The sequence below is a fragment of the Micromys minutus genome (genome assembly GCF_963924665.1).
Source record: "Micromys minutus genome assembly, chromosome: 21".
Classification (NCBI taxonomy): domain Eukaryota; kingdom Metazoa; phylum Chordata; class Mammalia; order Rodentia; family Muridae; genus Micromys; species Micromys minutus.
Window position 1 is genome coordinate 23,911,583 of NC_137956.1, and position 24,305 is coordinate 23,935,887.

At 35.3% G+C, this 24,305-nt stretch overlaps 1 long non-coding RNA gene across 1 annotated transcript in view; it reads right to left on the reverse strand.

Annotated features, from left to right (window-relative positions):
• Window positions 1-23,738, reverse strand: part of LOC308433875 — a 33,575-nt gene extending 9,837 nt beyond the window's left edge. The window contains exons 1-3 of the long non-coding RNA XR_013975456.1: window positions 23,694-23,738; window positions 7,947-7,992; window positions 4,816-4,943 (exon numbers count right to left, since the gene is read on the reverse strand). This is a non-coding gene — a long non-coding RNA (uncharacterized lncRNA). The remainder of the gene's footprint in view (window positions 1-4,815; window positions 4,944-7,946; window positions 7,993-23,693) is intronic.
• Window positions 23,739-24,305: the final 567 nt, after the last annotated feature.

A 24,305-nucleotide genomic window follows, 5' to 3' on the forward strand; every position in this document is an offset into this window, starting at 1 on the left:
CCTGACCTCAAGCTATATTACAAGGCAATTGTGAAAAATAATGCATGGTACTGGTACAGATATAGGAATGTGGATCAATGAATTAGAATAGAAAATCAAGAAATGAGCCCTCACATATATGGTTACTTGATTTTTTTACAAAGGATCTGTAAACATTCAGTGGAAAATGGGCAGTCTCTTCAACAAATGGTGTTGGTCCAACTGGCACTCAGCATGTAGAAGAATGAAAATAGACCCTTTTTATTTCCTTGTACAAAGCTCAAGTGCAAGTGGATCAAAGATCTCCACATTAAACAAGTACACTTAAACTCTTAAAAGAGAAAGTAGGGAAAACTTTAGAGCACATAGGCACAAGAGAAATTTTCCTGAACAGAATATCAATGGCTCATGCTCTAAGGTCAATTATTGACAAATGGGATTTAATGAGATTGCAAAGTTTTTGTAAGGCCAAGGTCATTGTCAAGAAAACCAAATGGCACCCAAGAGATTCAGAAAATATCTTTACCAAGCCACATCTGCTAAAGGCCTAATATCCAAGGTATACAAAGAACTCAAGAAGCTAGACACCAGAGAATCAAACAACCCTATCAAAAATGGGGTACAGAGCTAAAGAAAAATTTCTCAATTGAGGAATATCAAATGGCTGAGAAGCATCTAAGGAAGTGCTCGACATCATTCGCCATCAGGGAAATGCAAATCAAAACAACCCTGAGATTCTACCTCACACAAGTCAGAATGGCTAAGATCAATAATTCAGATGATAGCAGATATTTGGAAGGATGTGGAGAAAAAAGAACACTTCTCCACTGTTGTTGGGGTTGTAAACTGATACAACCACTCTGGAAATCAGTCTGGCGATTCCTCAAAAAGTTGGACATAGTACTACCTGAAGATCCAGCTATTCCACTTCTGGGCATATACCCCAGACAAACTCCAACATAACAACAGAGACACATGAACCACAATGTTCATAGCAGCCTTATTTATAATAGCCATTAGCTGGAAAGAACCCAGATGTCCTTCAGTGGATGAATGGATACAAAAATTTTGGTATATTTGCACAATGGAGTACTACTCAGCTATCAGTAACAATGGCTTTATGAAATTCTTAAGAAAATGGATGCATGTAGAGAATATTATCCTGAGTGAGATAATCCAGTCACAAAAAAGCAGGCATAATATGCAGTCGCTGATCATTGGATACTAACTCCAGAAAGCTCTGAACACCCCAGAAACAACTTACAGACTCTATGAAGTTCTAGAAAAACAAAGGTCAAAGTAAAAGAAAAAGAAAAAAGAAAAATCTTTATGCTTAATCTTTACACACCAAGAAAACTTTGACTATTTCCAGGTTACAACCTTTTTTACATGTACTTTATGCTCATTGTATCTAGTAAGATTTTAAGACATACTATCAAACCTTTAAAAAATCAAGTATTGACAAAAATGTATTCATATAATGTTATGCAAAATTGTTTTTAAAATCTGTACATTTATCTTTTTTTATAAAATAAAGTTGTTCAATTAAAAAATAAAAAAGCCAAAGAAAGTGTAAAATGAAATAAATAGCCCACATATATTTTCATTTTTCCTTGAGTACTTAGTTTCCACCTAGTCCTGTTTAAACTGCTAGCATTTGAACAGCGCCCCCTGCTGGTGTACCCTGTAAGACAGCTGTGCTACACTATATTTCATGAGGATGGTGTGGGGATTGGACACTCCACACTGTATCACTAGCATTTGGGAAACCTGCAATCTTTGTCACTTCTTCAATGTGCCACACGCCCTGACTGTGTGCATGTTAGCGCCTGCCATTACTGACCAGTCAGCATCCGAGTGTCTTGTCTTTTCAGTCGCCATCTCTCGTGAGAACCTGTTTCGGGACTTATTAGCTCAGCAGTTACAGGAAAAGCTTAAGAAGTATATTTTAGAAGACAGAAACACTGGTCTCATAAAAATAAAAAAAACACAAAACAAAGCAGGCTCCACAATGACTCCACACTACAGCAAATTTACTAAACTCTACGCACTAAAAATGAACTGTTAAAAGATTTTTTTTTTCCAATTTCTATTCCATGGATTTTCAAAAATTGCATTGTTGGGATTCTGTAAACTCCAACCCCCAGTTAACTAGCAACACCCAGGTATACCCCCATCAGTTACATGGGACTGGAAAAGGTGCTGCACTCCCCCTCCTCTCTTGCTCCCTTGTTTTCCCCCAACTTCCTCCTCCTCTTCCCCCTCCCTTTCCCCTTCTCTCTCCACGTGCTCATAGCCGACCTCTACTCCTCTAACCTCTCTTCTCTTTCTTTCTATCTCTACTACCTTCTTAACTCCCTCATGACCTGAATAAACTGTATTCTGGACTATACTGTCTTGTGTCTGGTTCCTCAGGGGGAAGGGATTCCCAACACACACACACACACACACACACACACACACACACACACACACACACACACATGTATATACATATATATGCTCATCCAGGCATAGATTTGTATGTAACTTCAACTGTATATGATCAGAAAATCAAACCACCATTTATGACAACCCAGTATATAAAAATGCCTCAAAACCTTTTTTATTAGACATAAAGTTTGTATTGCCTTATGCTAGTAATAATGACTGTGGCTAAAAGAATAAAAACAAGAAGTGTTAGTAAACACATGCACACACATATACATATTCAGAAATATATATATATATATATATATATATATATATATATATATATGCATCCATAGGAAATAATATCAGTATGATGAAGAGACATCTGCATTACCATGTTCACTGTTTATAATAAGCAAGAAATGGAAATAATCTTTCCATGGACTGATGAATAGAAAAAGAAAATGTACATATACACAATGAAATGCTATTCGATGATTCAAAAAGAATGGGAAGAAAGAAAACTACTATCATCAAATGGTTGGACTCCATGATCGTTGTTAACCCTGATGGGTTAGGTATAGAAATGCAGGCACTATTCAAATTAAAAGCTTCATATCTCTTATGTTGGTGGTACAAAAGTGGTTGTCGGAGAAAAAGAACATTTGAAAAGGAGAGGAGATAGTTTAAGCACTGGGCACCCAGTTCTACATACAGTAAGTAAGAGGCTCTTGTATACAACTGTACAGTCATAGTTATAAATTGGTCTTTATTTCAAAAGCAAGATGAAAGAATTTTGAACACTTTTACTGTAAAAGATGATACCTTTTTAATGAGATAGATGTGATTAACTTGAATCATAAGTGTATGTATTTGGTAAAGTTTCATATCTATGAATATGTTCCATATTTATGTATAAGTAAATAAAATAAAAACATCAAATGATATAATAACAAACTAATTCTTTACAACATCATATACAAAGAAGGTCAATAACCACATGGGAAACACACATCTTCAGCCCATAAAGTAGGGCATGTCAAACCACAAGGGCACCTTTGTAAATGGCAAATGACCAATTGAAATGACTGAACACAACAAGGCAGGCATCAGGGAGAACCATGTAAACCCAACAGTACTAGTAGGGGTGGAAAATCACATTCATCATTTTGGTAGTAGTTGTTATAAATGTGTGTATTTACCTACCTGGCAATGAAATTCCTCTCAATAATTTACTCAAGAAGAATGACACATGTGGCCCTAATTAAATTTGTCCACCAATAGGCTTAGCCAATTTGTTCACACTACTCGTAACTTAATACAGTTAGATACCCACCAACTAGAGAAAAAGCATCCTTCACCTTAGCATAAAGTGGAATTTGACAATAGAAAAGAATGAAATAATGACACATACATTGAAGAATCATAAAATTATTGAGCCAAAAAAGCAAATACCTCTGTGATTTTTATATAGATATTATTGTCATAAAGTAAAAACTTGAATATAACTTGTAAAGAGGATAGAATGATGAACTAGAAAAAGATTAAAGAAATTTTGGACCAACAAAAATATTTTTTACTTAGTTCTTATCATAACAAAATAAACAATACATATAAAACATCCACTGTACTTTATGTAAATTATTTCTGAAAAATCAACATATGTACCAAGCAGACAGCACACATTCATAGTTCCAGATCATTAGAAGCAAGGTATAATTTCCATAACTTTGAGGTGTTTTTTTTTGGCCTGCATATCAGGAGTCCCTTTTAATACACACACACACACACACACACACACACACACACACAGAGAGAGAGAGAGAGAGAGAGAGAGAGAGAGAGAGAGAGAGAGAGACATGTGCACACACACATATACACACACACACCAACACACACAGGAGATATATATCAATGTATTCATACATGAATACACATAGATACACATATATAATTTTTCATTACTGAATGTATGCAATACTGTAAGAGTCTGCGGCTCTCAGTATTTGTGTTTAATTATTAACTGTTGAATTTTTTTTTACACAAAATAATCCTAGACATCAACACGAAAATGCAGCACTAAAAGCAGAGATGGCCGTAAAGAGTAAAATGTCTTCTACACTCTGAGCCAGCCTTGGATAACCTGGCTGTTCTTTTCTAACTCCATCTAAAACTGGGAAAGTGATATAGAAACATTTCATGAACAACATGTGTTTGGAATATGTTTTTCTCTTGTGTGAGCCTATTTCTGCGCAGATGTGCGCAAAGGTCTACACATCTCAGCCTCAAGTAAGAAATCTACTAAAGATTTTGGTTCACTGGTGAACCAAAAAAATTTTTTTTGAAATTGTTTTCTGGAATATAGGTGAGGGGTTACATACAGGAGCAGAAGTGTCCCAAGAAAGCTGCATTACCAAAGCTCACCTCAGCATTGGTAAGAAGTTCACAATAGTTGGAAACCTGGTGCTCACTGGAGAAATGCTGCAACGTTGGCAGGTTAGTGGGTCAGTCAGCTCAGATGGTCTCAACATTTTTCAGGCTGCTCAGTAATCCTAAATAAACATAAACATAAACGTAAACATAAACGTAAATGGATATAAATATAAATATATATAAATATAAATGTAAAGAAATATGAATATGAACATAAACATAAATATAAATATAAATAATATAAAAGTTATATTTTCTTGAGAAATGACAGGCCTATTGAGACTGATCAGTTTCAGGGACTTCCTCAAGCTTCTGCATTTCTAATTTCCTGAGTTAGAAAACTTTTCTACTGAATAAAGTTGCTTCACCTTCCTTTAGAACACTGCTTCTCAAACTATGGGTCTTGACTCATTAAGAGGGTCTAAATTTCTTTCATAGGGGTCATGTAAGACCATCTACAATCACAGATTTCAAATTAGAATTCATAACAGTAGCAAAAATTACAGTTATAAATTTAACAAAGAAAATAACTTTATGGTTGGGAAGTATTTTAAAGGGGCACAGAAGTAGGTAGCTTGAGAATCTATGTTTTAGAGCATCCTGTTATTTGTAGAACTTCCTCCAAATGCAGGTCATATCTCAGAGGAAGCAGGTCAGATCGCCATTGACTTTGACACTGTGGTAGGCAGGCCTGTTCCATTTCTTTAGGTACACTATTTCACTAACAAAGACAGTCCTGCTATTAGGTTATGTTTTATGACATAATTGACTTTAAAATATTCAAATTGTTCTCTTTTGCTTCCAAGAAAGGCCAACTAGCAATGATTGTGAGAAGCTTCTCGTAACCGTCAGCTGATCACCCTTAGGTAAGCGGGGATTCCACAAAGAGGACCACAACCTCCGTTGACAGTAAAAATCAGCAGACTCACATTCTAGATTGATAATATTGACAAAGAAGGTATGTAGTTTGACCATAAAGTAAAGAATAGTGCAGAAAACTTTTCACTAGTAACCATGATTAAGACATAAATCATAAAATATTCTAAGAAAAGATAAACACCAAGACATTAAGCAGAGAGATAGCTAATATCTTTGCTGGTTGGTATATCAGAAGCTTTACACTATGTTTTGCATCTAGTTGTTATATTCAAGAATTAAAATGTAACCATGTGCTTAAAGGACAAACACAGAGAAACAAATGAGGGTTTCTACAGTTAGGAAGAAAAACTATTACATTAAGACTGGTGATTGAGTTCAGAGTCTTCTAATGCAAGCACACATTTCAGTGTCACTATTGGCCACCTTTGGACAACGGAAGCATCTATATAATGGCCTATACGATTACACAGTACATTACAGTTAGAGATGTGCTGAAGTAGCAGACTGAAGACTTATTTATGGCCCATGAAGCAAGAGTCTATGAAAGGCTCTTGAAAAATGAATAGTTCAAGCAAATAAAATAAATATTTGTGCAACAATTACATTTTAATTGATATTATCATTAGAAAATTTTCTTGGAAAAGACAAAAAGTTGAAGTGCTAGTGTTAAAAGAAGCCTATTACTGGTTGACTGGAAGACTTTATTATTGGAGAGGTAAAGAATGACAGAGAATCATGAAAAATACATCATGCCTGCTAATTTAATATAATTTCCATAATCGAGTAAAATTTCTCTTAATTGAACATAAAATCAAGTCTTTATAGCTTGTGGTGAGAAAAAAATCAATTTCAAAGGTTTGAGGGTTTTTTTTTTTTAAATGTGACAATAAAAACTGGCAAGTTTGGATAGTAACATTTCGTGAGCTGTTTCTAATAAGAGTCATCAAAATTACTCCACAAAAGTCTCCATGTGTGAGATCAAATAATTAGAGTTCATGAACAACATGGATTTTACTTCCACATTATGAGTAATTGTATCCACATTCAAATTTATTTATTTTGTATGCATAATCTCATATTCATGAAGATAATTTAATCAATTGTATCTGACATTTGAGCAAAAACATTGTTTTCTCATTATGATTCCAAATTTGTCAAAGTTTTGCCCTCCTGTTAGAAAAACCTGCAGTGTTAGACAGAGAGCTTTCCTGGGACATTCAGGAAAACTGGAGATTTGAAGAATGGGGATGACTGGATGAATCACACATATTTATTATTGAAACACGAAGCACATTATATTACATAAGAAAGCTTTGCCAAGAGCTTTGGTCATTGTGTCTGAGGCAGATTTTTCGTTTTTCATTTGGATGCCATAGGCAAGAGTTGTAAAATATTTTAATATACCTTTAATACTTTTTATTCCACTAGGAAGTCACGTTTAATTGTTCTACTCTTTTTTTATTATCTTGAAGACATCTGTTGTTTATTAATGAATAATGAGAAGCCAACAACTATAAATAGTTCTGGTGTGAATGTCAGGGCATTAAGGTGGGAGTGGGAGCATCTTCATAGAATCAGGAGTGTATAAGAGAGGGGAATAAAGGGATAACCCTTAAATTGTAAATACATAAACTATACAGTAAGAAAAAAAGAAAGGAAGGAAGGAAGAGAGAGAGAGAGAGAGAGAGAGAGAGAGAGAGAGAGAGAGAGAGAGAGAGAGAGAGGTAAGCTAACAAAAAGAGTTACCAGGAGACACAGGTTACTAAATTTACTTTTGGAGGTTTTTCTAGACAACCCCCCATACTCCTCCCCCAAAAAGTGTGAAGCCCAAAAACATTTTTACAACTAATGGTTTACATGAAATTTTAGTAAATAATAATAAATTGTGTACAAAAGTAAGATATTTTCTTTTACATAAAGCATAAAGTGCTTCTAAATGGGACAAAAAATTTTTGTCTCAGTTTTGTCTCTAGTGAGTCAAACCAGTCTATAAAATACAGGAACCATGGGATTCTCACCATTAATCATTTGTTGTTTTTTAATGATTTCCTACAATCCTGTCATTGTCATGTGATCTGACACATTGAACCACTTTCAGTTCCCTGGAGTGAAGACAAACTGATATAAGTGAAAGATTTAGTGACTGTATTCTTTCATTGTAAATAGTTTATTTTTTTACATACACTATACTGTAATTACAGTTTCTCCTCCCCCTACTCCTGCCCAGTTCCTCTTCAACTTACCTCCCTTTTGGCTCTACATCAGTCTGCTTCTCTTTTAAATAGGCATCTAAAGAATAATACAAAATGCAATACAATAAGATAAATAAAAAAAAATTGGACTATGACAAAACAATCAAACAGGAAAAAGCCCAAAAAATTAAAGAAGTCCATATAAGATGCAGAAAGACACACATTTACACGCACTGAAACCACATACAAAATTCAAGCCAAAAGTCATATTAAATAGACAGTTACTATAAGATAAAATAATAATAATAATAATAATAATAATAATAATAATAATAATAATAATAAAATCTTCAGACTCAACATGTTAAGATACATATAAAAAAACCTCCAAAGAGTTACTATGTGAGTGCATTATTGAGAATTTTAGTGCTGATGTTCATTAGTGAAATACTTTACTTTGATTTGGAACCATTTGGAACTGAGGGGAATTGAGAAGTTAGGATGAGCAAAGTTTAGCTACTCTATGCTGTGTTATTAAGGCCTCCCTCATTGAAATTCTAGAAGAAAACATAGAAGTTAGTCATCAGACATGCTTACCAGCTTACTAGAGAAATCCATGTAATGCATTTTATTAGCTAGCCTTTATCTGACATTAATCTTCACATATTTGCATTCCCATAATATCTCATTTCCTTCTGTCCTCCCACTTCTTTAAAATTATTTGACAAACAGTTCTCCCAAAGTCTGGACCACCAACCAAGGAGTGTACCTAGAAGGATCTATGGCTCCAGATACGGCCTTGCTGACAGCAATGTGGGGAAGGGAGATCCTTAGTCCAGGGGAAGCTTGATTCCCCAGGGTGTGGGGATGCTGGAGTGGTGGTGTGTTGGATCACTCACATCTAAACAAAAGGGAGGGGGAAAGGCAAATGTGGGATGGGGACTGGTGAAGGGATAACTGGGAGGTGGGATATCATTTGAGATTTAGACAAATGGAATGATTAATAAAACAAAAATAAGTTATTTTGTTCTTTGTTATAGATTGGGCATAGTCTAGAGTATTAAACAAGTTGTTAATATTTGTCCATTATGCTCATATCTCTCTCAATATAAACTATTGTTTTATAAATATATATTGTTATTGTCAACTTGAGTGTTTATGTCAATTTTTAGTTAACTGTTATCTAATATCTGTCATCTATCTATTCTATTTTTGTATGATTTCTCTCTTTACATTACTTCCTCCATATCTTTCTACATTCTACTCTCCATTTTAGATTTACAGCTTCTTTTTCTTTAACTATTACAGTATTAAATTTTTATATATGTTATAAATATAAACATAACTGAATGAATCAACTTAGAGTCACTTATACATATTTATATCACACTTCTTATAGTATAACCAAACAAGGCATTTATCCTGAGGGAAGACTGATTCTCTTTCTCTTGGCAGTTATTAATTGCAAGGTAAATCTTTATTAAGGAATGGAGTTTTGTAGGGATTCTCCTATCCATAATGGCACGTTAACTGGTAGTGTTTAGTCATTTTGTTGAGATCTCATTAGTGCAGCTTTCTTTCCTAGCACATAAAAACACAAATTTTCAACAGAAGTTCTGATTCTAAAGATCTTAGACTCTTTCCCACCATGTTCTGCAATGTTCACTGATCCTTTGGTGCAAGAGTTTTGTTGATTCATCCATATTAGTTTAGCATCCCATTGTTCATTACTCTATGAATTTAAGAAGGTGTGGCTTATTCCTATGGCCTGTTTGCTGCACAAAGAAGCTTCTTTAATAAGGAGTACGAGATAACACTAATCCATATAAGGAATCCACATAAATATAGTTAGAGAAAGAGAGAGAGAGAGAAAGAGAGAGAGAGAGAGAGAGACGGAGAGAGAGAGAGAGAGAGAGAGAGAGAGAGAGAGACAGAGACAGAGACAGAGACAGAGACAGACAGAGACAGAGAGACAGAGACAGAGAGAGACTGACTGCTGAAAAAGCAGCAGTACTAGTTTCTCCTCTAGGTTCCATGACCTCACCAGCCACTGGTACCTGGCTAGGTTATAGTCTCAAACAAACACTCATCTATTCATTGGTCCTCAAATCCAATTATATAACTGTTGACTAGTCCCAAGATATAAATGGTATTATTGCAGTTTTGGTTATCTCATGCATGATAAGATTTGGAACATCAACGTCATAGTTGGGTAGACTTTATTGCTGTCTCCATTGGCAAATTATATAGCATCTTTGGGTACTCATGGAAGAGGTTTCTGAAACAGATCTAGTTTGATACATGAAAGTCTTATGTATGATATGGTGGTGTTTTCAGCAATAGGGACTTGTGTGTGGTGTGGAGGAAGCTCTATGTGAAGCCCAATATAATGGTTATAAGACAGTCACATCAAAGAACTGAGCTTCTGAAATATGGGAAAGTGGCCAATCCCCCCACCCCCCACAAGGAGTGAAGCTCAGAGAGATGATAAGCCTTCCTCTGGTCCATTTGTAGATGTTGGAAGTATGTTTGGAAAATATCACAGCTTTTTCCTCCTGTATACTTACAAAGACTGCTCCCCTACAAGGATTATACCTAAATGAGCTAAATCTGCCTCCTTGTTCATATATATGAAATAATTCTCCCTCCCAGTTCAACTGTTATAAACAAGTTGAGCTTCTGGAGTGCTGGGACTTTTCCATCAGAGATCTTAGTCCACTGAATCCCAGCCGTTTCTGTAACTCTGAAAGGGAGTTAACCCTTGAAAGAATTTTACTTGGTTACCAAGTGCTGGATTCCTGGTGATAGGATTTTTTGCTTCCCCGTCCTTTGTTAATTAAAAAAATGTACCTCAGGCTAGAGGTTTCCTTTAGAAATATTTATTGATTTCTCAAGGGTGGCATTGTTACTGAATCCTGCCTGAGGCCTCTCTACAAACCTGCAACCTAGGCTGGTTCCAGCACCAGCAACCTAGGCTGCTTCAGTGTGCAGGCATGGCCTCCAAAGGGTAGCAAACTGTATAGATGAGCAAAGCCTCCAACAAGCTGTCATCTGGGATCAGATCATGATCCCAGATTTTTGTACTTTGAACTAGAGAGGCCATATCTTAGCTTTACAAAGCTGGGTTGCAGGGCTTCCATGACTCCTCCCACAAGTGTCTTATTTCTTTTGGCAAGTTTGGCTAAGAGCCTTTCCATGTTTATCTTGTAGAAATTGACTTTTGATTCCTTGATAATTTTATTATTATTTAGTTTCTATTTCATTAATTTCTTTATTGATCATGATTATTTGTTTCAATCTATTGGTTTAAGGTTTTGTTTGTTATAGTTCTAAAATTTTGCTTCATTAATTCATTTGCTTAAGATCTCTTACTGTAGGCATTTACAGCTAGAAATTTCTGTTAGAGATGACTTCTCTGTATTATGCATTCATTGTCATTACTGTATCTGAAATTTTAATTTCTCTCCTGATCTCTCTACTGGTGCCCTAATGATTCAATAGTGTGTTGTTCAAACTTCATGATTTGTCTGTTTTTCATAGTTTTCCTTTTTTCATGTTGACTTCCTTATTTAATTCAGCTTTTTAATTTTTTTGGTTTGAAGAGGACAATCCATAAAATTATTTTAAAACAAGATCACATTTGTTTCCTTTCTGGTGTATGGTTACAGAATCTTTCCAGAGAACTATTTTCTTTTCATTTTTTTTGAAAGTAGACTCTTCATCTACAATATGTTCTTGTTATAGTTTCCCCTCCCTCTATTCCTTCTAGTTCCTACCCACTTCCCCTTCTAAGTCCAATATTTTTGAGTCTCTTATAAGAAACGAACAGGCTTCTAAGATTCAACAACCAAACATGACAAAATAAAATATAGATCATCATGCTGAAGTTGGACATGGCAACCCAACAGAAGAAAAAGAGTCTTAAGAGTAAGGAAAAGAGTCAGAAACCAAATGTTCTCAGAGTAAGGAGGCCCATAAAAACAGTAACCTAAAAGCTTACAATGTATAAACAGAGAACCTAGTGTAAACCATTTGTCCTGCCCTTGGTTCTTCAGTCTCTGTAAGCTCATATGCACCATGGTTAGTTGATTCAGAGGGTCTTGTTTCTTGCCACCCATTCCCTCTGGCTCTTATAATCTTTTTAGTTTCTCTTCTGTGATATTTCCTGAGCTCCTAGGGAAAGGAATTTATGGAAAACTGTAAGTTAGACTCTTCCTCCACATAACATCAGGCTGTGAGTCTCTATATCTGTTCTCATCTGCAACCAGAGCAAGCCCCTTTGATGCTGGCTAGATATGGCATGGATCTATGAGTATAGCAAAATATCATGAGAATAATTTTATTGATTTCTTTCTAAATTTGTATTTATTTTAAATCAGTAGTGTTTGGTTTTACCCTAGGTCTTGGGGTTATCTAGTCTCTAGTTCTTGGTTGCCTAAGTAATATTGAGTATGGGTTCCTTTTCAGGGAGTGGTTCTTAAGCTAAAACAAACAATGGCTGACTACAACTACAAGTTCCATGCCACTGTTGTTCTAGAATATTTTGAATTCAGGATAGATGGTTGGCCAAAGATTTTGTAGCTGAGTTGATGTCCATGTTCCTTTTTCAGTAGCTTGCATTGTACCTTGCTGTACCAAAGAGACTAGAATATATATATATACACTAGTGCCTTCCTTCTTTTATTATTTGTGGTTCTGTGGGTGTAGTTAACCTCATTACATTTATGTTTTCTTTATAGTACTATCTGTCAGGTTGAATTTGTGATATGTATTGCTAAATTTGAATTTATTTTATTTTTTCATATATAGTAGTTGAAAGTGTTACTGTATATTGTAGGTGGGGCTGGCATCTGTGGTCTCTGTTCATATCTGTCTAGGCCCTTCTCACTTTTAGACCTTTCAGTGAGAACTCATGTGGAATTTTAATAGTACACACACACCCCACACACACATTTAGCCTTTTTTCCGTCTACTTTTAGTACTGTTTCTTTATTTTGTATATTCTGTATATCTAGTATTTTCATTATTATGTGGTAAAGGACTTTTTTTCTGGTTTAATATATGGTGTTTTAGATGTTTCTTATATCTTTGTAAGCATTGCCTTTTTTTTAGATTAGGAAAGCTTTTCTTTATGATTTTATTGAAAATATTTTTCTGGGCTTGTGAGCTGAGTTTATCCTTTTTCTATACCTATAACTTTTATATTTAGTCTTATATTATCTCATATTTTCTGGATGTTTTGTGCCAGGTATTTTTTTAGATTTACATTTTCTTTGACTAATATTCATATTCTCCTTGAATCTTCAATGCCTGCCTGACTTTTCTTTTTCATGTTTTGAGTTCTGTGAAACTTGCCTCTAAGTTTCATATTCAAATTCCTAAATTTTTCATTTTCAGAATTCCCTCAGTTTAGATTTTCTTTCTTAATTCTATTTATAATTTCATGTTTTAAATAATTGTATTTATTTCTTTAGACTTCTTGATTGGGTTTTCTGCATATAAAAAGTGTTTTAAATTTTTTCCCTTGTTGGAATAGTCAGGGGCTATTTTGGTATAAGCTAGAGTATATAATGCCCTGGCTTTTGTCGTTTGTGTCTTTATGTTGGCATCTTGGCATCTAGGTTTGGGGTGATTATAAGTCTAAGTGCTGATTTCTGGACTTGTTGGTTGAATGTTCTGTTCCTTGATTTCTGTTTCTTCTCTGGATTTTCTGAGAGTATAATGAGTGTTTATTGTTTGTTTCCTTAGCCTGCTCAGCTGCTGTATTCATAGAATATGTCTGCAGGTATTGGAGGCTGGGTAATTGGATTGAGATGGGGAAAGGGAGGCTGGAGGAAAAGGTCTTTGTGAGCCACTGGTGATGGGGTCATCCACAGCAAGCTTCCAGGTATAGCCCAGGGCTGGAGATGAGAAAGAGGTATAGGATCTCTAGAGTATTAGAAGAGTTGTGGGTCTGCATTCAACTGCCTTGTTACCCTGAAACATGTGGCCCTTGGATTAGTATAAGTCACCTGCTGGAATAGGGATCTAGGACAAAGCAACTAAGTAGGAAGAGAGAGATTATGAGGAGATAATTTGTGGGATCCACAAAAGATGTGGGCAGCATGGAGGGGAGGCTGCATCTGGTATTTTTTTTTTTTTTTTTTTTTGCAAAACTGGAAATAAGGCTGGGGGATTAGGTGTAAGAGAACAGAGAAAAAAGAAAAGATCTGTAGGCAGCCTATCTGGTTTTCTGGCAGTATGACTTGTGATTTAGCAGAGTTTACCTGCTAGAGGTAGAAGCTGAGGTACAGTGAGAATTAAGGGGAATGAGGTTAGAAGGGCATGGTCTGTGTGATCTTCAGAAAATATGGGAAGAGGGGAGGAAAGGTTTCAGCTAGTGTGTTTCAGGGCTAGAAACAAGACTGGTGTATTTGTATTTCTATTAGGATCCTTTCCATGTCCTGTTGGTTTTATTTTGATTAATTTTGAATTCTGGGTAAGACTTAATTAACTCTCATTGCACCCCCTTACTGTGTAGATGGAGCATTTGGACAATTTATATTGCCTAATTTTGTTATGTTTCTTAAGATTCTTTCTTGTGACTCCTTAAGCTTGTATTAGAAAATTAGCATGGTGAAGTTGAAGTAGGGAATTGTAATTTCTCTTCTTTTTACTGGGATTCCAATTCAGTACCTCAACCCTCACTACACATGTCCAGGACACCAGGGGAATTCTCCAGTATCATGAAGAATAGAAAGAACTACAAGTAATGCAGGGAACCCTTACTCAATAGAGCGATAGCAAATTAAACACTGCCATGCTTTTAATTCTTGTGACTTCTATGGGGCAAAGAATGAGGATAGTATGGCTTATGCTAGAATATTAATTAAATATATGTTAAAATATTCAGTATGTGACTGAATAGTAAATAAATACATTGTAAGTAGGGTAGCAGAAGTGGAGAGTGTTTAGGGGAAAATAAAGAATAAAAAGAGGACAAGGTAAAGAAGTGCAGTCCTTTGTCAAATGCTTTCTCAGCATCTAGTAAGATAACCATGTGATTTTGTTTTTTTAGTTTGTTTATATGGTGGATTACATTGATGGATTTCCTTATATTAAACCATTCCTGCATCCCAGGGATGAAGCCTACTTGGTCATGGTGAATGATCATTTTGATGTGTTCATGGATTCTGTTTGCAAGGATTTTGTTGAGTATTTTTGCATCAATGTTCATAAATGAGATTGGTCTGAAGTTCTTTTTCCTTGTAGGGTCTATGTGTGGTTTAAAAATGAGGGTTATTGTAGCCTCAAAAAATGAGTTAGGTAGTATTCCATCTGATTCTATCTTGTGGAATAGTTTGGAGAGTATTGGTATTAGGACATCAATGAATTCCTAATAAAATTCTGTACTGAACCCGTCTGGACCTGGGCTTTTTTTGGTTGGGAGGCTTTTGATGACTGCTTCTATTTCTTTAGGTGTTATGGGATTATTTAGATGGTTTACCCAGTCCTGGTTTAACTTTAGGATCATGTATCTGTCTAGGAATTCATCCATTTTCTCCAAATTTTCCAACTTTGTGGAGTATAGTTTTTTCTAGTAGGATCTGATGATTTCTTGAATTTCCTTATTTTCAGTCATTATGTTTCCACTTTCCTTTCAGATTTTGTTAATTTGGATAATCTCTCTTTGCCCTCTTGTTAATCTGGCTAAGGGTTTATCAATCCTGTTAATTTTCTCAAATGCTAAAAGTCTTGGAAAGAACAGGAATCCAAGGCCCATAACTAAACATAATAAAAGCTATATACAGCAAACCAACAGCCAACATAAAAAATAACTGTGAAAAATGTGAAGCAATCCCACTATAATCAGGGACTCGACAAGGCTGCCCACTCTCCCCCTACCTATTCAACATAGTACTGGAAGTCCTGGCTGGAGCAATTAGACAGCAAAAGGAAATCAAAGAGATACAAATCGGAAAGGAAGAAGTAAAACCATCACTTTTTGCAGGTGACATGATAGTGTATTTAAGTGACCTCAAATATTTCACCAGAGAACTATTACAGCTGATAAACAAGTTCAGCAAAGTGGCTGGATATAAAATTAATTCAAACAAAGAAGTAGCCTTCCTATATTCAAAGGACAAACATGTGGAGAAAGAAATTAGGGAAAAGATACCATTCACAATAGTCACAAAAACTATGAAATACCTTGGTGTGACTCTAACTAAGCAAGTGAAGGACCTGTATGACAAGAACTTCAAACCTCTAAAGAAGGAAATCGAGGAAGATCTCAGAAAATGGAAAGATCTCCCATGCTCATGTATTGGAAAGATCAACATTGTAAAAATGGCCATCTTACCAAAAGCAATCTACAGATTCAATGCAATCCCCATCAAAATTCCAACCCAGTTCTTCATTGAGTTGGAAAGAGCAATGTTCAATTTCATCTGGAATAACAAAAGACTTAGAATAGGGAAATCCATTCTCAACAACAAGAAAACATCTGTGGGAATCACTATCCTTGACCTCAAGCTATATTACAAGGCAATTGTGCTGAAAACTGCATGGTGCTGGTACAGAAATAGGCATGTGGATCAATGGAATAGAATAGAAGACCCAGAAAGGAGCCCTCACATATATGGTCACCTGATTTTTGACAATGGAGCTGTAAACATTCAATGGAAAAAGGACAGCCTATTCAACAAATGGTGTTGGTCCAACTGGCACTCATCATGCAGAAGAATGAAAATAGACCTATTTCATTCTCTATCTCCTAGTACAAAGCTGAAGTATGAGTGAATCAAAGATCTCCACATTAAACCAGATACACTGAAACTATTAAATGAGAAAGTAGGGAAAACCTTTGAACACATAGGCACAGAAGAAAATTTTCTGAACAAAACACCAATGGCTCGTGCTCTAAGGTCAAAGATTAGCAAATGGGACTTAATGAGATTGCAAAGTTTCTGTAAGGCTAAGGACATTGTCAAGAAAACAAAATGGCAGCCAACAGAATGGGAAAAGATCTTTACCAACTCCACATCAGATAGATGCCTAATATCCAAGGTTTACAAAGAACTCAAAAAGTTAGACACCAGAGAATCAAGTAACTCTATTAAAAATGGGGTACAGAGCTAAACAAAAAGTTCTCAAGTGAGGAATATCAAATGGCTGAGAAACATCTAAGGAAGTGCTCAACATCCTTAGCCATCAGGGAAATGCAAATCAAAACAACCCTGAGATTCCACTTCATGCCAGTCAGATTGGCCAAGAATCAAAACTCAGATGACAGCAGATGCTGGCGAGGTTGTGGAGAATGAGGAACACTTCTCCACTGTTGCTGGGCTTGTAAACTGATGTAACTACTCTGGAAATTAGTCTGGCAATTCCTCAGATAATTGGACATGGTACTACCTGAAGATCCAGATATTCCACTTCTGGGCATATACCCCAGAGACACTCCAATATACGAGAAAGACGCATGCACCACAATGTTCATAGCAGCTCTGTTTATAATAGCCAGAAGCTGGAAAGAACCCATATGTCCTTCAGTAGATGAATGGATACAAAAATTGTGGTACATTTACACAATGGAGTACTACTCAGTTTTCAGAAACAATGACTTAAATAAAATCTTAAGAAAATGGTTACATCTAGAGAATATCATCCTGAGTGAGATAACCCAGTCATAAAAGAACAGACATAATATGCAGTCATTGATAATGGGATGCTAACCCCAGAAAGCTCAACCTACCCCAGAAACATCTCACAGACTGTGTGCAGTTCAAGAAAAAAAACATTATACTCTATCCTTACACACCAAGAATACTTTGACTAATTCTGGGTTACAACCTGTTTTACATGTACTTTTTGCTCATTGTAACTAGTAAGACCTTTATGCATAATATCAAACCTTAAAAAAAAAAAGAAGTGCAGTCCTATCTTCTATATTATTTCCAGTACTTGATAGACTGAAGAGCTTGCAACTCAGACCAAACCTTACCCTTTGAGGATCCCAATAAAGGACGGAGAGTTTACAATGTTTGCCATCACTGTTAACTGAGTTTTGTTCTATGTGCTCACTTGCCTACATGAAGGTGTCAGTTATATTTTTGTAACCACTTACCCAGTCACAAGCCTTACCTGTCTTTAACCTGCCTTTCTCTACCTGTTTGGGTTGGTGTTTTTCAAAGCAATCACTACCACCTCAGTGAAAAGATACTTTCTGTTCATCCTCATACTGTTTTTTTTTATGCCACCAGAGAAGTGCTTCATGATTAGATCATGGATATTGTAACTGATATAGCATTCAATCTCTAGAAACTATACAGGGGTTGGGTAAGCTTTGCACAGGTATGCTTCATACCCTGGTATCTCTTAAGTACTTGAGGCTGCTCATCTGTTTTCTAAGGAGCTATAGAGTCATCACAGGCTTTGGCTTAGATCATATTTGCATTATGAAATCACTACAGAACTTTTTCTTCCAGTTATAGGCATTCTGGAGGCTAGGTCTTAGAGGCCAATTCTCTAACACCTGACAAGAGGTAATAGTGGGTCCTTTAGCGAGAAATCTCCCCCTCTAGAGCAATGTGGATACCAACTCAGCAAGACTATATAAAAAATGGCTTCTTCAATCTCCAGTTGGTTATTACTTGCAAATGAAAATTTAGTTTTGTCCAAGGAAATCTCAATGACACATACTAATCTTTGTTGTTTTGATTTTACATATCTGTATATATTTTATTTGAGTCTCATAGACTTACAGAGAGTTTATGCACACATATTAGAATGATAAAGTTTGTATTTGAAATGTTTTTAAGGGTAGAGTACTTGCTCAGCAATAGATACCCAGCAGAAAATTAATTCAGTGCTATGTTTAGAGGTTCTGTGTCTCATATTAATGTGTTAGAGGTTTTTTTTAAATAAGTTATTATTTTTGATTATATATGTAATAGGAATACATACTTTTTCCTTTTACTCTGAAGGTACTTTGCAGATATAGACACACACACATACACACACGAGAACATGTGTGTGTGTGTGTGTGTGTGTATGTGTGTGTGTTAACTTCCAGTTTTGTTTTATTTTGTTTTTTATGGTATTCTTGAGTGGGCAAACAAATGGGTCTCAGTTACTTGTGCCTTCTCTTGTGCTCTTTTTCTTGTTTGTTTGCTTTGTCCAATTTTTATATGTTAGCTTATGTTTTATCGTATTATATTTTATTATTATTTCCTAGAAGCCGGTTTGCTTTTCAACCTTCAAAGAGGGTTGGATCCAGATGGAAGCAGGGCATGTGTTGGGGGCTGCAAGAAATTGAGGGAGAAGAATGTATAATTAAGATATATTATGTGAGAAAAGATATGTTTTAAATAAAAGGGAAAATGGCTACTTGTTGCTGTTTTTACTAAATGACTGAACTAGAGGATATTCCTGGGAGTTCTATGATAAATAAACCTTAAGATTCATTATTCTCCAAAGTGATTGAGTTTTTTTCTGGTTTTGTTTGCTTGTTTTGATTTAATTTCTTTCTCTTTCTTTCTTTCTTTCTTTCTTTCTTTCTTTCTTTCTTTCTTTCTTTCTTTCTTTCTTTTGTGACCTATGGTCTCAACATCTCCTTCTACAAGAATAGCTACTTTTAGATTTTTTGGTCCCTTTCATTCACGGCTTCTTTTGACTTCTGCCTCTCCTGTCGACAATCTGCTTCTGAGAGTTCAGGGCAGGTTTCCTAAGGCTTCTTCTTTCAGACTTTTCTTTTTTCCCATATTTTTTATCAATGGTAAACAATACCATCCTCTGCTACATATGTAGCTGGAGCCATGGTTTCCTCCAAGTTTACTGTTTGGGTGATGGATTAGTTCCTGGAAGTTCTGAGGGGGTCTGATTGGTTGATATTGTTGTTCTTCCTATGGTTGCAAACCCTTTAGCTTCTTAAGTCCTTTGCCCAACTCATTCATTGGGGTCTCAGTGCTCAGTTCAATGGTTGGCTAGAAGCATCTACATCTGTATTTGTCAGGTTCTACCAGAGCCTCTCAGGAGACACCTATATCAGTCTCCTGTCAGTAAGCTCTTCTTGGCATCAGCAATAGTGTCTGCAGATGAGGATGCATAGGTGGGACAGTCTCTGGTTAGCCTTTCAGACTCTGTTCTACTCTTTCCCCCATGTTTCCTTTTGACAGGAGGAATTCTATATTATTATTTTTGAGGTGGGTGGGTGGCTCTATCTCTCAACTGGGGCTATGCCTTAATGGTCTCTACAGGTTTTCTACGCAATGAGAGCTGAGTGCTCCCTTACTGTGGCTGAGTTCTCTGTGCTTCATCTGGACTCTCATTGATTTAATTTCCTGTAGTCTTCTTTTCTTTAGTAACTAAACTAGTATTTTTCCATTGTCATCAAATTAGTTATGACCTTGGGTTTTCTTCATAAGAGGAAAATAGATATATCTAATAAACAAAATAAGCTCATAAAGAGACAGCTGGCAACATTTCATTCACTAAAGGATCTTGACTTGGTCACAGATTAGAAGTAGTAAAGATACATTAAGTACAGGCTAACAAATATAACTTTGGTCAGAAAGTCTGAAACAAGAAAGATGCTTTGAGTTAATACAATATTCTTGCATTACTTTGTAAAACACAGAGAAGAAACTCCAGGATAACCTCAGTTCATCTTGACTTGAACCACTGTATTTTCTATGCTCACATTTCAAGAAAGGTTTAGATAGAAAGTGCTGACAAGACAAATTTTCTGCCTATGCTTGATGAAGCAGTTGAAATATTCATTAAACTCCTACAATGTACCAAGCATTATGCAGTCATTAAATAGTTGTACCAAACACTTCTCAGACTCCATAGTACTCTGTTGATGTGTAGAAAACATCTGTCATGACTTTGCTATAAATGATGATAGACATAGCAGCTGCATTTACTCTCAAGTTTAAGTTCTACTTTCATCTTACATTATTTATTGATCATAAATCAAAATTAAAAGCAAACATGATTTCTGTGTATGTCATTGTATAATGCCAAACTTCTTACTATTTCTGGCATTTAATTATGAACAATTATTAACAATGGTTTAAAACAGACAATAGTATATAATTGTCATCAGACTGTAACATGTTTGGTTCATTTGCACCTTGTTGGCAGTGACTTCTTATTTATAGATTAGCATAATTCTCGTTTTTGTGAAAGTTTATGACATATTACATCAAATCCATGTAGTATAATTAATTTGTACAATTTTTGTTCTATTCTCTCTAGAATTAAATTATTTCAACATTAAAATTTATTTATTTATTAATTTTATTTTATTTTTTTAAAACGACTTTATTTTACAAAACAAAAATAAATGTACAGATTTTAAACATTTTTTGCTTAAAATTATACATTTTTGTCAGTACTGTTTTTTCAGACATTAAAATAATTTTTACATAAAACCATGTGAATATATTTTTTTAGTCAGTACTTGATTTTTTTCAAGGGCTTGACAGTATGCATTGAAAACCTAATAGTTACAATAAGCGTAAAGTACATGCAAAACAAAACGCAACATGGAAATTTATAATCTTTAAAACTTTTGTTCAGTTCCTGAATGTACCTGCAGACTAATTTCCTAGGCACATGATTCAATAATCATATGTGATAAATATATAGTTTCTTTTTATACACCTTTTATTTTGGACATTATCATAACTGATGTGAATTTATTATTTCAAATATTAAATTACAGGAGAACTCACTGACAAGATAGTATAAGACAAAAAATTTCCAACACTCCGTGTGGTTTTATTTCTGTTGGCTACATACTGCTGGGCTATACCCTTAAGAGGAGTTTGTTTTCCTAGTGAGTCTTCCTGGGGGGAAATTGGGATATTTGTTTAAGCAGGACATTTGCAAAACAGCTGACTTTAAACAAGAGAGCAGTGCATGCCAACAAGTCCAGACTGATGTTTTCTTGCTTTAGAAGACTGGGTGATCACACACCCACATGATGAGATCACCTACTAAGATTAGGTGGCCACTCCCTCATTTTTCCTGTGCATAATAAACATTGAGTTCTCAAGGAGTTACCATGTCTCCATCAAAGCACGTATGCCAAAAGTTCCCAGCTTCTCTTCTACTTTGTGTTTATCTTTCTTTTTTTTAAAAAAAATAATTTTTGGTTTTGGGATTATAATATAACTACATCATTCCCCCCCTTTTTTCTCCTTCTACACTCTCCCATATATCCCTCTTTGTTCCTTTAAAATCCATGGTTTATTTTTCATTGTTACTACATGCATATATGTGTGTATATATGCATATATTTGTAAATATAACCTGCTCATTGTGTACAGTATTACTCATTTGGTGTGTTCAGTGTTGAACATTTGGTATTGTACAAGTGATGGGTATGCTGTTCTTTAATGAAGACTGTTCTTCCCACTCTTAGCATTCCTTAGTATCTTGTCACTGTTTATGAAGGATGAGGCCTCATGGCCTTTTCCCCATTGCTTTGACATTTTTATTGGCATTAGTCCTTGTTTAGTTCATATTTATACAGATATCTTAGTATGATTTTAGGTATTCAGCTCCTGAAATTTCCAGGAAACATTTTCATAGTAAATTTCCCATTCCTTGGCTCTTACAATCTTCTGCCCCTCTTTCATTATGATCCTTGGGCCACTTTGTCTTTCTTAATCACCTCATATTCACAATCAGTTCACCAGACTCAGCCACATTAGACATGTAAGGAGTGTGGGAAGGAAGGGAAAATGGTAGAATGTAGGAAAAATCACAGGATGAGTACTGGACAAAATGGTTTAAAAGAAAATGTATGTAGGAAGATGAAGAACATAAAGGGTATGTGAAAAGCAATATGAATACCTAATACTTTGTAAGCCAACTTATAAAGATGAGAGGTAGAAGGGGGTCATCTGCATTGCTGAATATTGATGCAGCAAGAATGGGTTACTAAAAACTTCCCAGTGCTGGGTGGAGGATACTCTCTTGTCATTTAGTTCTTTATTTATTATACCCCTTGTCACATTGACACAAATAATATCTCGTGCACAAATAAAACAACAACCAGGTTATAAATATATCTAAATGATATAGCTATCCCTCATACAATTGCAAACACTTTATAAATTTAGCAAAGGTCAATGTCCTTCGGAAACATCCTTTTAGTATTTAAACTTAAATACTAATTGATGTTCTCTCAATTGATGTTAAAAATGGAAATAAGCACAAATATCTATACAAATGTGTTTTTAACAAAATAAAACAGATGCATTCATACCACTACTAAGCCTCATTTCTGAAACTGGTCACATGGCCTTAGACATTTATAACCACCTTCCTCTATTTACTCAGTCTATATTTTCTCTAACCCATGCCTGCACCTCAACCTGGTGGACTGACCCATACCTTTATTCCTGTTGATTAGTATTTTTTGTCATCCTACTTGAATTAAGTTATTGTAGTTTCCCATTGACTTTCATAATAAGACATTTTAGTTTTAAGAGATGGTAGAAAACTTCTCTGGGATCCATCTATGTGTAGCCAATAGGAGTTCCTAGTAAAATCTTTCTAGGTATTGGAAGCTGGCACTTAGGAATGGATATAGGCTAGGAAGGTATATGACTTGGCAGGTCCATAGTAGGTAGAGGGCAGAATGTTTCTCCAGGATCTTCTGGGAAGATAAGAAGATAGTAAAAAGAGTCCAAAACAGGTAGTTTGCTACAGAGCTGGCAATGAGACTGGGAGACAAATTTATGGGAAAGGACAGAGAGTGCAGATTTGAAACTTACTTACATGCTTCTCTGCTCTACTTACTTTTCTGGCATCCGTGCATAGTGAGTTTTCAGGTATTGCTTCCTCCACTCTAGAATAAAGTGATGAGTTATGTGAAGGAAGGATGGAGGTAAAGATTTGTGCATTCCACTAGAGATTGGCTTGGTTAGGGAGGCTGCTGCAGGTGGTCTGCTACAAAATTGAGGATAAAATTAGGGGATTGGATTTAGAAGAGAGAGGAAGAGGTGAATATCTTAACTTATCCTGTCTGTTTCCTAGCTAGAATGTATTTTTTTATTCCAGTGGTGCCCAATTTATTAGAAAAAAACAAAATTTATTCTCTTAACATTGATGTAAACTTAATTGTAATAAAAATCTTAAAGGCACTATTAGAAAAAAAGATGGTAGTCTCTTTTCTTCTGTAACTCTTATCTCATATCAGTCTAACATCATCTCTTTTTGACCATTTTGAAGGTACACAATACCAATAGCATACAGTCATTCTGGGAGACAAATCTTTTCTTCACAAGAAAAAAGTTTATATATTATACTTTAAAATACCATGTTTAATTTCTATGGTGTTCTTATCTCTGTTAGTATGTGATTCCATATAGTGAACTTCCAAGGGGTTAGTTGATTTGGGGACCATATAAA